Below are 15,733 nucleotides of genomic sequence, written 5' to 3' on the forward strand. Positions count from 1 at the left end.
TGAGCATGGTTTCTGATCAGCCAATGTGCATCACCAGTAATGGCCTTTTTTTTTTTTTTCTTTTTACAAAAGTGTGTTAGAGAGAGTATAATGAACTTCTGGGTAAGTCCACATAATGGACTGTGCCCTCTGAACTTCATAGCAACTAGCATATCATAAATGCTTTATAAATGAAGGGTGATTGACATTTTAAAAAATTGGTTCACCATAAAGTTCTATGCCAATAAATGAATAAATTAGGCAGTTAAGAACATGAGGAAGTGTTTAGAATAAAGATCACCATATGGAAAATAAAAATCCCCTCTGCATTTATTTCAAATGAATATTACATTCACCAGAACAATGCATTTTCGTCAGGAAACTGAAGTTTAATGATCAGCTGCTCTTACATTCTGCTTCAGGATGGAGTCCAAACCATGTTGACTTTGGTTTCCCTCTTGTGGCCCCACATGAAGCACATCCACTTCTTTGAGTTATACATTTCTAGAAGTCTCTCAGCACCACCCCGATAACAAAATAAGAGAAGGAGGAATCTTAAAATCAAAGGAAACATGTCCAACACAGCAAGCCAATTATCTTTTGCAGTAATAGGGTTGGGAGAGAAAGAGGACGTGTTTGTGCAAAGCAATCACAGTGCCCCTGGGAGCTACTGATGGATAAGCTGTTCCTGAAACCTCTGTTTTTGAAAGAAACTGTATCAATTATACCAAGCAACTCATTTGGTACAGATCTGTCTTCCAACCGTTCCATGCAAACTACTGATAAGCACAACTTGAGAAAGAAACTATATACATTGTTCATTTAAACACAGAGCAAATGGAAAGCCACAGGACATGTACAAATATGGGAGCAGAAGAGAAAAATGCTTATGCCAAACAAAACTGCCTGCTGGGTGGGACAAAATCCTCCAGAGGGCACAAAGTCAAAGAAAGAATGGGTCACTGTGAGTGAAGGTGAATCCCTGCCGAAAAAAATCCAGCTGTTGCTATTTTTCTACCACAAAGGAGCATTTATTTCTATTTAAATTTCATAAGACATTCTTAACTGAATTTTTATAGCGTACTGATTAATAACTGGTTTTCTGGCCAATGTATTTTTATGAAACCCAAACATAGAATTAGAAAAATAAACAAACCTATGTGGATCATATTGTGTCTTTTTTAAAAAAAAAAAAATAAGGGATTGAGCCCATGGGCACTTAACCACTGGGAGCTTAACCCCAGCCATACACACACACACACATATACATGTGTGTGTGTGTGTGTGTGTGTGTGTGTATATATATATATATATATATATATATATATATATATAATTTAGAGACAGGGTTTCACTGAGTTGCTTAGGGCCCTGTTAAGTTGCTGAGGCTGGTTTTGAACTTGTGACCCTCCTGGCTCAGCCTCCCCAGCCACTGGGATTACAGGCGTGTGCCCTATGCCTGACATATTGTGTCTTTAATAGAGTAAGCTATGATACCCCATTTGGAGTACATGGTTAAAGAAGACCAGCATATACACTCAGGATGCATAAAGAACGTGTCACCTTGATCGTCTGTCATTTCAGAGAACAGAGCAGAGAGCTTCTCCCATTACATCATAGGGAATGTCAGTCCCATAAGACGTTAGCAGATGATGAGCCAAATTGATGGTGGTATCAAATCTCTCACTCACTGATGATAAAGAAGCAGGAACATATGGATATACAACCATTCAACCAAACAAAAAGTTAAAAAAAAAAAATAAAAGCAAGCTCCTAGGACATGTCCTAGGACTGGGCACAGTTTTGTGTCTTATTTCTACCTTTTTTCTCAGAGTATGTTCAAAAAGATACTCATTCCACCAAAACCACATAAGCACATATGTACAAATGAAAAGGCACCTAAAGAATGTACATGAGAAGATAATCTAAAAAAATACTGTACTGTATCTTTTATTGTTGAGAATCACAACAATAAATTCATTAAAGATTTCAGTAACAAAAGAACCTATTTAATCCAACATTTAAAAAATTTATCTCACCATGAAAATGTTTCCCTTTATTAAATGTAATATTTATTCATAACCTATGACACACAGAGCCAATGTGTGAATATGCTGCTCTAGAAAAATATTTACTAACATATATTAACTTAAAAAGTACAAAGTTTAAAAAAGTAGAAGGAGCTAGGGTTGTGGCTCAGCAGTAGAGCGCTCACCTAGCACATGCGAGGCACTGGGTTTGATCCTCAGAACCACGTAAAAATAAATAAAATAAAGGTATTGTGTCCAACTACAACTAAAAATATATATTTTTTTAAAAAGCAGAAAACAAAAGTCCCAGAATAGTCTATGCTCATTGGTCCTATCTAGGTAAGATGATTAATGTATTTGTTGGCCTTGTTTTCTTATAACACTTCTTGTCCCCCCCCCCCCCAAAAAAAAGTTATCGATAGCAATTTTAAGGTTTAATATTATTTTATTTGGCATGGGAGAAAGGTGTATAGAGTATGACCTATTTTCTCAAGTTTCCCAAGCATTCAAATCTCTATTAGGGCTATAACTAGAGCCAGACACCTTCAATGAGTACAGCTCAGTCTTACAGGGCTGGGTGTTGAATGTTGAGTATTGAATGTCATGTGAAGTGCCTCGGGCTCTTATTTCTACTCCTAATTGGTGCACCTGAAAAATATTCATTGAACCGAGCTTTGAATCACTTGCATAATTAGTGTAGTCTATAAGAAGGAGACCAAATCTAGAGCAAAGTATTTTCATGTTCTTTCTCCCAAAAGTCAACTTTTGGCCAATGACCAAAATACTATTCCATCATATTTGCAAATCCCCTTCCTCTGCAAGTGAACAAAAGCACCTGGGTTCTCTCTCACTTCAACAGGTGGGCCAAACAAAGTTGAACAACAAACATGCACACTCCAGCCAGGAGCAGGCAGACAAGAGGGACCCAGGAAAGGTGCCCGGCTCTCCATTCCCTATAAGCATCTCACATTAAGTAATCACAATTGCAGAAAGTTTTCTATAGCAGAGATGTGGCTACTGTTTTGAAGATGCTCATAATCCAAAGCTTAGAGCACGATAAGAGTAAGGATCAGGATTCACACATTGCAGCTTACCACCATGTGGCTCTAAGGCCTAAATAGCATGGGAGGGGAGAACTATTGGAGAGTTGGAGAACAATATATGCAGGAGTCTAGGAAATCAATACAAACAAATCAGTCAAGTAGTGTGTGTGTGTGCGCGTGCTTGTGTGCACACGACGTGCACACCTGTGTTAAGCGTTCATAAAGCAAAACGAAATAGAAAGAGGTGTATGACCAGGCTTAAGCTCTCAGAGAAGGCTTAGCTTTCTGGTTGGCTAAATGGCATACCTAGAGGAAAAGTTTAAAAAAAAAAGGGGGGGGAACAGTATATAATTTAGTTCTAACTGACTGGATAGAATCTGGCACGCAGCCTGGAAAATAGGCATTTAACATGTGTTTATTGAATTTAATTAGATCTATAAGCCGTCAGAGGGCTAGGCAGAACTCTGCAGTTATACAGGAAATGAGGATTCCTAATGAGGAATGACAGACAAAAGCAATGAATGGCATAGGTGGTGACATGAACCTTGGGACAAGTTGGGGAGAGAACAGTTAGAAAAGTTTTTTTTACAAAAATCAACAGTTACATGTAATAGGAAAAGTGCTTAGAACCACTTTTATGATATAAGAAGATAAGTGACCATCAAAGCACATCCTGAGGACCACCGTTTCTAGTCAGGAAGATCAAAGAGAGATGAGACTTGAAAGAGGCAAACTAGCCATGAATCTATTTTGGGGTTTGTCCCACAACTGTCACGACAATATCACTTTGGAACAATTGTCAGAATTTGATGGTCAGCTCAGGGTAAAAAGGGTAAAAGTGACCTTATTTGAGGTTCAGAAAGCATTTCATTTATTCTCAAAATCTAGTTGCATATTCAACCAATGTAAGAAATATATTATGGTGATCTTTGTATATTTTTACCCATGTATTATTACAAAAAGGCATGTTACTTGCTATACTCTATACTTTACCAACTCTAGTGCAATGAAAAAATGTGTGTTTGCATGTGTGTATGAGAGAGAGAGAGAGATCCCTGGGCGTGTTTGGCAACTTGAGACTCCTGTGTGACATAGAGAATCCAATAAAATAAACAAGCGTGAATGTAAGTTTGGAGAGTAAGAACCTGAGCAGGCAAAATAGATACCCTCCTGCCCGTGTCATTAACAGTGAGGAGGAGGAAGATGACATGGAAGCTTTCTGTTTTCAGGTACATTTTCCAGTGGTCTATGTCCACCTGTGACAGGGACCATCTCCAAGTGAATATTCATTTTCAGATATAAACATAGTAAACTTCAATGATCCTGATCCCAGAACAGCTCTGGTTGTAGGAGCAGAGTCTTACATGCAATAACTCGTTGCTTCAAAGTTAATGTCCTATTCAGCTTTCTCGACTGTGAACGGCAACGGCCCTGGTGAATGGAAGACATCATTGCTTCATGTGAAACTCACACATCTCCCTTCATCATAGAGTCACAAAATTTCCAAACCATAAAGCTAAACTCACTTGTACTGCTGGCCACAGAAGTTATACTTTAACTGTAAGCATTGGTACTACGATAGGCATTGCTAGGTGTGTGTTCTTTCATATTTGTGCCCTCCCTCTTGTTTGGGAAAGTGGACCTCAGAGAGTAAAGCCTTAAACATTTTGACTAATACCAACATAATATCAAAAGTACATGGTCAGGGGTCTATTTTGCTGCAAATGATTGTTTATAGTAGAGACCTGAAGAACATTTTGAACTACGGTTTTTGTGAGTTGAAGTACTAATGGGTCATAGACCACTGTACACTCAAAGAAAAATTTGCAGGTTAGAGGAAGTGGAGGAAGAAAAAACTGGCTCATATTTTAAATTGCATTTTGCTTAGTTAGATGAACTGATTACCTTCTTTTTCCACCTGTAGTTTCTGAGAGAGAACAATACAGGCCTTCCAACTCCAGTGGAAGGATGTCTATGCACTGAGCTCTGCCATTTGTTTAATTGCATAAAGGCATTTTTTATTCCTGAAATAATTAGTGGAGATAAGAAACTCTCCCACTGAAATAGGCCCACAGACTACATTTTGGCAGTGCCTCTTCAGCAAAGAGTGGGCCTCAGTATCAGGACTTGTTTTCCTCCTGAAGACAGATACCACCAATGTAACCCTGCATTTGCCATGGAAATCATCACTTGGGCACTAAATCCAGCCACAGAGGATTTGGCAAAACGGCCGTAACCTCCTCTCTCTCCTCACTAGGGAGAATCCCACCACAGTTTTCCACCCGTTGGTGACCTCCATCCTGGATTACCTCAATGCCCTCTGCTCAGGACTATGGTGAAGGACCTCCCAGGAGCTCCAGCTGTTGGTGCAGAATGCATCGTTGTGTAGTAATTAATGGTCATAGGCTGAGATGACTGGAGTGTCTCTAAATCCCCGGGGCCCATGTGGCTGGTCATCCTTTCACCAGCCAGAGTCACTGAGTTTTTCAGGAGGTATCTTGAGCCCATTTACATTTTGCAACTTTTGAAGCCCCAGAGAAGTCCACACCACTCTAGGCAAAGAGGCAGATTGGATGTCAGTCCAGGTAGAAAACAGAATGGATAGATGTAAGAGGGGTTCATTGGCTTTGCACAATGAATCAGACAGAAGGAAGCAGTAAGGAAAGTGATTCTCTCTGAAAGGGGTCACAGTGTCCAAGCCTGAAGCTGAAGGCTAGAGATGCTACCCTGAGATGGTGTCTCCACCCATTCCTACCAGAACAGCAACTAACTAAGAGATTTTTAAGCAGATGAGCGTGAAATAGCAATTTTCAGCAGAGTAACTGCCTCACTTGATTCTGCTTCCTCTGGTCTTTGATGACGTCTGAGATTATTGCCTACGACCCAGGTTGTTGACTATGTAATTCTGCTAAGAAATACCAAGGCAAAGTATCATTTTCCTTAAGTGTTTTACTTCCAAAGTTTGCTTTTGTAAACTACGTGCTGGGAAATCAGAGACAGATCCTCCAACCTACCAGTGATATAGAAGACTCTCATGTACCTGGTGGATTATCTGGGTTCACATTCATCCAGAATTTTTGGTTTGGACAAGTCAAGTGTTATGTAAAGCTGGACATTAGAACACAATTTAAAAACAGTAATTGAGAATAACTAAAATAACACTGCGGATGGCACATTCAGAGAAATCAGTCATGATTGCCAACGGCAAAACTGAGTTGAGCTCAAAGAAAATCCACATATGGACAGGAAAATTAACATTTAGTGCTATAATAAAGGATTCTTAAGAGCAAGTAGAATGAGCTGTCCAGGTTTTAAGATGAAACCATCCATAGCCTGAAGAGAAAGTTGATAATCAAGTACTTTAAGTCAATGGATACTCATTAAATTGAGAAAGTGAAACATGGAAAAATTGATTTAGCTTAATTCATATAATTAATTCTTAGAATTAATGTGGTTTTATGCTGCTAAGTGTATCAGAGTGACTCTTCATAGTTAGGGGTATTCCCTTCCTCCTTAGGACAGCCCCAGTTTTAGAAAAGAAGACCCTATGACAAAATAGCACATTTAGTAGAAATCAGTATGTAAGGAGATGCTGTTACAACATGTTGACACAGATGCTACCCGTGTGTCACAAGGGTGTGCTTTCATTAAGACACCCTTGTTTCTGCCTCAGGATCATGCCTGTCTCCCTGTGAAGAGCTGGTTTCAGCCCCGATTCCTCCTATGCCCTCTTCACAACACCACTGTCCTCACTCTGGTCTCCAGGCTGGGCTCAGCCTGACACAAGCCTCAGGCTCTGTGGACTGCCTGAGCTCCTGCCAGGGGCTTCACCTCCTAAGGACTCTACCCCACGGGCAGCTGCACACTGTGCGATACGAGGGTCAGTTTTCCCTCACATTCCCTTGCATTGAAAGACCCTTTGAACTCAGTGCCCAAGGAACATGGCACTGACTTTTCTAGCCCCCAAGCAGCACCGTGTTCCATAGCGTTCTGGTTTGACTGACAGTTCTATTTACTCGTTAAAATTTGATGTATTCATTAAAAGTCCAGAGACAAGCATCCCTCTGCTGTGTTGTCGTGGTTTCGTTTTTGTTTTTTAACAAAATACAGCAAAGATTAGGAGAGAAACCAAGGTCCAGGTAACTTTTCTAATGAAGTTAAATGCAGCCTTTTTCAAGCCTAACCTTCTCTGGTCCCACCTTGATACATTCTGGTGTTCTTTCTTCTGAAAAGCGATGGTGATCAATGGGTGGCAACGTTTCCCCTGTGTCCTCACTTTGCTTAACATAAAGATGGAAGCCTCATTAGTCCTTTCCCTCCTTCCTTCCTTCCCTCCTCCCTTCCTTTCTCCTTCCTTCCTTTCCTTCTTGATTTCTTTCTCACTTGCTGTGTTTGTCCCTTCTTTGTTATTTTACTGATCTGTTGTGGAAATTCTGGTCTTGTGGACTCTCACTGGTCACCAGGTTATACTGATGGACTGTCAGTGTCCACCTTGTATTAATTATGTGATTCCTGATGAACCTCTTCATGTGGTCAGAGTATCAGGAAGGAAGGAGGGAAGGAGGGAAGGAGGGAAGGAAGGAAAGGGGAGGAGAAGAAGAGTTTCTGTCATTGGCCTCCCTTGTTTTCATTCAAACTGTCCCCTACTTGTCCTTGACTTTCTTGCTGCTCAGGCTGACCGAGGGTCATTCTCTCCCTCGTGTCCTATAAGTTGGGGTTGAACACACAGCACCTGAGTGCCTTCAGTGGCTCCGACAGTCTGGGGTTGCTTTCACCCTAGTGCACTCCACAGTGCCTGGATGGGTCCTGTGTCAGGTCCTTACTGACAGAAAAATCAGAATGTGAAACTCTGTGGGCATGAACCCTCCCTGGGGATAAGCCACCTGGGGAAAAGCTGGTCTCCCCAAAGACACTAAGGCAGTAAATGAAACATAAAGGAGCCAAGATCCCAGACGCTGTCATGTGCTCTCGGAATGGCCATTTTACAGTTTGGAGTCTCATTTTCTTTGCCTGTAGCAATAGAAGGTTGGAAGCTAACAGATGATAAATTGCCAGAATATGAAGAATCAGGAACAGTTAAGGCCTCTCAGGACCACTAGTGGACAGGAGTGTCCCCTCTCTGATTTTGATCAGTCCACCTTAGACAGGGCTCCAGAATCAAAGTGCAGCAAGACACATTATTAATTTCAAAACAAGGAACCAGCAATGAATATTTTATTTATTCATTAAAATTTTAGTTACAGGCTAGGAAAATAAAAATATTTTTATGATAAATAACATTTATCTCAAGACACCTGAAAACCAATTTCAGAAGCAAAGTAAAGGTGTCCATTACTGCCACCATTACTAATGGTTACTTGGATGTTTTAGGCAATTATTACAATATTAATTGTAAGAAAACTAACTGCTGAAAGGGAAATATAAATTATCTTAATTTGTCATACAATTATTTGAATAAAAGAAGCCAGTATAAGTAATTGAGCAACCATTAGAACTAACAAAAGAATCACAGCAAGGGGGTTGGTGGACATTAAGAAAAATACATAAAATCAATACCTTAATAACCAGTTAGAAAATACAACATAGTTTACCCCATTCAAGAAAAAAAACCATATAATTACTAAAGAAACTTTACTACCAAAAAGTAAAGTTTATCAAATTATTAAAATAATTATTTAGAAAATAATATGGAAATGAGAGTAGACATGGGTGGCTGGTAATTGTGGGGAAAACTGGTAATTACTCATAGAGAAGCTCAGGTGTGGAAGGAAAGAGAGGAAGGAAAAGACTGTGGGTGGAGGTGAGAATGGGGTTAGAGTTGGAGGTGAGGGAGAAATAAACCATAAGAATTACCAGAAGAAAAACTAGACTGGTTCAGCTGATCACTAAGAGACCATTATTTCCCTCCTTCTCCTTAGTTATTAGCTTCATTTTATGGTGAAAATCAGATACATCTCACCTATACTCTAGGCTTTGTCTACTGAGATTACAAAGATTACTAGTGGGTAAAAATTACAAAGAAAACTGAAAATTAATACCAATGGGGAGATGCATCTAATTCTCAGTGTTAAAATATTTACCTAGGTACAAAATTAAAAGCATTTATATACAACTATATAATGTAACACACAAAGGACCCAAGAAAGAAAAGTCAAAGACAGGTTCTATTCTATGTAGGAGTATTACATCACAAAAGTCACATTACAAAACAATTCAGCCAAAATAAATGAAAAGATGTTGATACCAATGTTTATGTAATTGAAAAGTTAATAGTAAAATGAAAACTTGCTGGATGTGGTGGTGCCTGCCTGTAATCCCAGTGACTCAGGAGGCTGAGACAGGAGGATGGAGAATTCAAAGCCAGCCTCAGAAAAAGTGAGGCACTAAGCAACTCAGTGAGAACTTGTCTCTAAATAAAATACAAAATAGAGCTGATGATGTGGCTCAGTGGTTGGGTGTCCCAGAGTTCAATTCCCAGAACCAAAAAGAAAAAGAAAGCTTTATCAGAAATCTTTCACTAAAACTTTCTCTCTATACTCAAGAGTTAACTGTATGCATAAAGCCATAAAAAATAAGGAAACAGAGGTTAGTGTTTACTTATCTCTGGATGAGAAGTTTTTCCAAATGGGGTAAAAAAATCAATGGGAGAAATCCAGATAGATACTAACACATAGCATTTTTAGGTAACTTTATCAACGCTTATGAATTAGAAAGAGAAAAAAGGAGATCATCTACACAAATTATCCAACTAAAAATTGACACTAATGATATTTGAGAAAACTGAAAGCAAACAGAAGTAAAGTTTTCATAAAACATTTGAAAAGAAGGCACAGGTTTGATGAATCCAAAAAAATGATTTGATTAGACTGTAATTACACACTTAGAATCACTGAAAATTTCTCTCTCTCTTTTTTTAATTTTAAAAGTAGCCTTCAATAAAATTACTATGCAATAGCTCGACATCCTCCATGTTTGAAAGATGAGTTGTGGTTAGTAAAGATTTAATCCCTATTCAATCTGTCCTAACAGTTTGGTGCAACTTTCGATTCCTTTGTTGATTTTAGGTAAAGTGGCACTTTGTCTCATGCTGTTCTCCCAATTTTAAGTTCCCGTTGCTTCCTGAGTGGCCTGCCTCAAGAACACCAGAGCTTTGTCTTAGACCAAATCCTCTTTTTCTCCTACCCTAATTGGAAATGCTAACTCCCTTATCAAAAAGTTTTTGTATAAATGCTTTCTCCTACCTAATTAGGTAACAGATGACTTTTGTCCAACTCTTCCTGGAGGTACAAAGAAATCTACAAAGAAATTAGGTGGACCATCTCCACGTCAGCAGAAGGGACTTCTCAGCTGCTTTTCCAATCTCAACTGCTGTCTCAATTTGCCTATCTCTGTTTTACTGCTTCAACCCAATAACGCCGCATTTCCTGAGTCCTAAGAAACACTTTACTTTTTATTTTTTAATATTGCTAAAATTGGACTTTCATGTGAATTCGCCAAGGTCCTCTTATTACCTTGTGCTCATCTTAATTAGAATTCAGCAGGCCTTTTAATGACAATGACGACTTACCTCCTACATAAAACTTGCAAAATATCAAGTATCACCTAAAAATTATTTTCACAAAGGAATAATCTCTCCACTGTGGAAAAATAAAAATAAAAACTATACACAGAGAAAATCATAGTAAGCATATTGTTAAATTTCTTCATTTAGACTTTAAGCCATCCCTCTACATTTTGGAAGGATGCACACTATAAACTCTTTTCTGGAATTCTTATAAAAGCCATTGTGGAAGATCTGGAGAAATATTTAATTACTTAGAAGTGGGAGGAACATTCTTTTGCAAGGAGACACCTGCTTTAGTGAAAACTGGGCTGTTATTCAGCTGGATGCTCTCATGGGGCAAAAATGCCTGTTGGTTCAGATCGTTCAGTGCCCGTGCTATAGCTGTCCTTACAAACTTTGAACGTCACCCCCTTTGAGTGTTGGTAAATGTTTAGCAACTGGCCTTTTGGGAAAAAGTGGGGAGAAGAACACTTGGTTGCATAGCATGTGCCAATATTCGTGGTCTCCCACCAGGTGCAAGATCAAGCACCCTACCTAATTAAAGGCAGAATTGGGAAGAGATGCTCACAGGCTCCACCAAAACCCTGATTTGAATATCAGGGAAAGAGATTTCAAAAAGCTACTGTATCGTTGAAGAATGTGTCAGGCTGACAGCCAGACTTCTTGAAGCAGAATTATGGAAGGGGAGCAAGCACAGCAATTTGGGTGACAGGGATCACTGCTTGGATCAGAGATGAAACATGTTTTATTGGAAAAAGTAGTTGCCAAATTATGGTGTATTAGGTTGTTTACTGGAGAAGGGTAGCAATATAAACACCTTAATTTGTTTCACCTATGAAATCTTTGAAAAATTCTACATCGCTCACTAATACCTGGAAATGAATTGTGCATGTAAGGTGGGGCAGGGGTCTGGGAATGTGGATGACAAAAATACATTAAAGAACATTTCAGAGCCCCACCCTCCCCCCAAAAATGGAAAAGAGGACCAATAGAAGATTTCCTAGAAAGAAGCATGCTACGGACTTATTAACCATGATCTCTATGTGCCCTTGATGCCAAAACAGACCCAATTTTGATATAGTCTGACTCAATCTTCTACTCACAAGTGTTCCCTCAATTTTATGAATTCATAGCTATCTTGTGGATTGAGTTGCATAAATTATGTACATTTCCCAAATCCTTTTCCCAGATTCTTACCTGAGAACATTTCAGAGAACGGTCAATTTTAGACTCTGTGAGGCAAGATACAAACATATACGATGTACTGATCACCATGTTGAATAAATTGGGAAAATAGGGGCGGAGAAACTGAAGGAATTTGTCCAGGAGCATCACCTCTGTCTGTGAATAGACCCAGAAGTTGACCTGTGTCTGCAGATGTCTAACTCTTTCTTCCAGACAGTATCTATTTGGCTCTTCTGCAAGAGAGCCCACCAGAGAGACCAAAGGGGCCCTGATATATGTTGCACATTGCTTGAGAAACTTTCTGCATTGGGCCAGCTCTGAATAAAGAAGTGGGAGGAGGACTGCCTGGGTCTGTTCTCGGTGTGGTCCAGAGGCCTGTAGTACAGGAAGTGGGCCCTTCCGGCCACAGTTGTACCAGGAAACTTTTTTTCCGCTTACAGTAAAACCCTGTTTATAAACATATATGTACCCATACACAAACATATACATCCCTCAAATGTTCAGAGCAGTTTTGTATCCACAGAGATAAATACAGAAAGAAGAATGACAGAGACAGATGGATGTAGAAATATTTTTAATTTTTTAAGAAAACATTTGCCTGCTTTGGGGAGAAACAGTCAGTTCTAAGGGAAAGGAAACCTGTACTTAGGCTAAACTTCCTCAGGATTAATTATTACTGTATTCGAAATCCAAATGACTTGACCCATCATTAGTGGATAAGTGTAGGCCAGGGAATAAATATCCCCTCTGTCCACAATAAGACAGGTATCCACACCGAGTTCAAAGGCCCTGGATTTGACCACACACACATTTAGGCCATCTTGAGAGTTGTGACGATGACGAAAACTTGGATACATTCTGAAAGCCCAAGCAGGCAGCCAGCAAACCTCAGGCTAATTAGCAGAAACCACAGGTAGAACCAACCGCTGGGCCATTCACGTAACCAATCCTCGAGCCAGATGCCGCTTTTGGAAAAACATACCTCAGTGCTCCCAGTTGAAATTCCATCTCTGGGCTTATAAAGAGTGTACTGTGTGAGCAACGCAGGCCTGGCTTGGGGCACTGGGAGCCATTCTGTCAGATAGAGTGAGAAGCTCTGCTGTTTTCAAATGGCCACTCATTGTAAACAGCCTGTTCAGGGACCTGGGAAGCCAGCAATGCCCCAGCTGGCAGGAGCTTCATGCACACCCAGTGATGGTGGCCTCCGTGTATGCTGACTTGTGGAGGAAAAGGATCAGACGGGTCTAAAGTCTCATGTGAAGTAAATGAACCAAGAAGTGTTTTATCAATAAGATTGCATTGACACCTCACTTGCCTATCGCTCCGATGACCAAAGTGCACGGACACCTCCCATCTTCTTTAGAACATATGTCTTTTTTCTATTAATAAACAGAGCACAGACCTCAAACACTTGTGTACTTCATACGTGTTATTTGAAGATGGTGGCATTTGTTGATTTGAATTCATGCACTTTGCTTACAAAGGGTTCTCTTTACTCCATCTGACTTCATGTGACTTCGAATCCACAGTCAGTGTTTCTCAAGAAAGGAAACACTGAATGATTTAAATGGATTCCATGACAATTTGATGCCATATTGGCACTTGGTGCCTTTAATATTTTCAAGGTCATAATTCAAAGTTAGTACACTTTCTCTTATTTTGAGAACACTTTATAGAAGAATGTACTCCAAAGAGGGACATTTTGCCATCAAATGAAAACAGATCAGATCACAATACAGCAACTGATTTTAAATATTCTTTTGTAGCTCAGAACAACAAAAAAAGTGTACAGCATATATAAATTGGTATAATTTCTTTCTAGGATTTGAGAAAGGAGAATATAAAAAATTGATTAGGAGCCTTGTCCATCATAATCAGCCTAGAAAGGCACTCTGTTCCTCCACTAGGGCTGAGACCTAAAGTAAACAAAGGCCAAAGGGCAGAAGGGCTGCTATAATTTTATAGTTTGTAAAAGTTTGGCCAGGGATGGCAGCAGGTCTCAGGTACTTTCAATTTGCCAGTATCCTTCTTACCTATCTTTCTTACCCCTTTGTATCTATATTGAGGTTTCCATCTGTATTAGCTTTCTGCCACTATAACAATATACCTGAGATAATCAACTTATAAACAGAAAAGTTTTATTTTGGCTCACAGTTTTAGAAGTTCTACTCCATGGTCCCATTTCTTTGGATCTGTAGTAAAATAGTCCATCATGACCTAGCTTCATGGTACAACAAAACCGCTTATTTCATGGCCAAAGCTAAAGAGTGAAGAAGGAGCCTGGGTCTCACAATTTTGAGGGCAGGCCCTCAATGACCTAAAGACTCCCACTAGGCCCTACATATTAAAGCTCCCACCACTTCCTAATAGGTCCTCCCTGGAGGCCAAGCCTCTAACACATAGGCCTTTGGGGGACTCTCAAGATTCAGACTATGTTACCATCTAACCATATTCTTCATTCTCTGCATGATTTCCCAAATTCTTTCTTCCCTATATCATGGTTCCTGTTTTTCTAGCCCAAACTATCTAAAGCTCATGAAAAGCAATAATATAACAAAGATGTCTTTAGGGGCTGGGGTTGTGGCTCAATGGTAAAGTGCTCACCCGGCACGTGAGATGCACTGAGTTTGATCCTCAGCACCACATAAAAGAAAATAAATAAAATAAAGGTATCGTGTTCAACTATAACTAAAAAGATATATATATATATATATATATATTTTTTTTTTAAAGATGTCTTTATAATGAACTGATATGCACAAATACTACTCTGGTAGGAAGACTAGTATTGGGGTGACTAGAATAAATCTGAGTACATCCAACAGCCTTTGTTCCTTCCATCTCTAATCAAAATCAGGGAAGCTGAATGTGGGCTAGTGCCCAAATCAGAAAGCACACCATAAAGCAGATACTGCCCACATTATGAAGCATGACTGATGAAGTAGAAAAAGGGTAATGGGTAAAAAAAAAAAAGTGTCTAAAATATACAGAGAGAAGAAAAGATAAAGAAATGTCACAATGAAGTCCAGTAAGAGAATGGAGCAATCTCTATGCTAGTTTCAGATAAGTTCCAAGGTTCATTACTTAATGCTGAGAAAGCTTTACATAACTCCAAGTCAGTATATGTGGGAACACCAAAGACTGTATTTCTGCATGGCTTAGGGAAAAGTACACTTGCATATATTTTGTAAAATAAGCAGGTTTTTTAAAAAGTCAAATGTCAATAATGAAAAAAATTATTGTTTCAAAAAAAAGACAGTTGACTTCTGGTCTCGACAAGTTAGTGTAGATGCATTTCCCCTATTCCTCCTTGGCAAGCGAGTTACAATCCCAGAAAATGACACCAGAGACAACCAAAGGAGGACTCTGAGAGGCAGTAAGGGGGCAGCTTGTTTAGCATCACAGGCTTAAAGGAACATCATAGAAAAGGGCATCTTATGTCTGTCCCTCAACCCAAACCATGGGAATAAAGGGTCATCATTTCTGATACCTGTCCTAGCAATGGAAGCTAATGTAGGTCGGCCATTTCTCTCCTAGATGGATGAAGACTGCCTTTGACGTCAGGTGAGCTGACATCACAGAAGGCATTGATTAGGAGCCTTGTCCATCGTAATCAGCCTAGAGAGGCACTCTATTCCTCCACTAGGGCTGAGAGCACCCTCTCTCACCAGGAGACGCCACACTAGCCTAGGAATTCAGCTACAGAAAGAGGCCCAGTCCAATAAGTTTCTCTGTTTCCATGGAACCAAGTGTCTCTTCTCCCACCCAGAGATACCAGAGTAGTCTAGATACCCAAGTAGGGGAGTCCCACCACACCCTCCCTCACTGGAAGATACGTGGAGACCAGGCCTAGAGAAATTCTCTTTCCCCTTAGGCAACATCAGCAAGAACATGGGGAGCCCCTATGCACAAGCTAAACCAAGGACCCAAAT

Source organism: Urocitellus parryii, chromosome 10, assembly GCF_045843805.1.
Source record: "Urocitellus parryii isolate mUroPar1 chromosome 10, mUroPar1.hap1, whole genome shotgun sequence".
Classification (NCBI taxonomy): domain Eukaryota; kingdom Metazoa; phylum Chordata; class Mammalia; order Rodentia; family Sciuridae; genus Urocitellus; species Urocitellus parryii.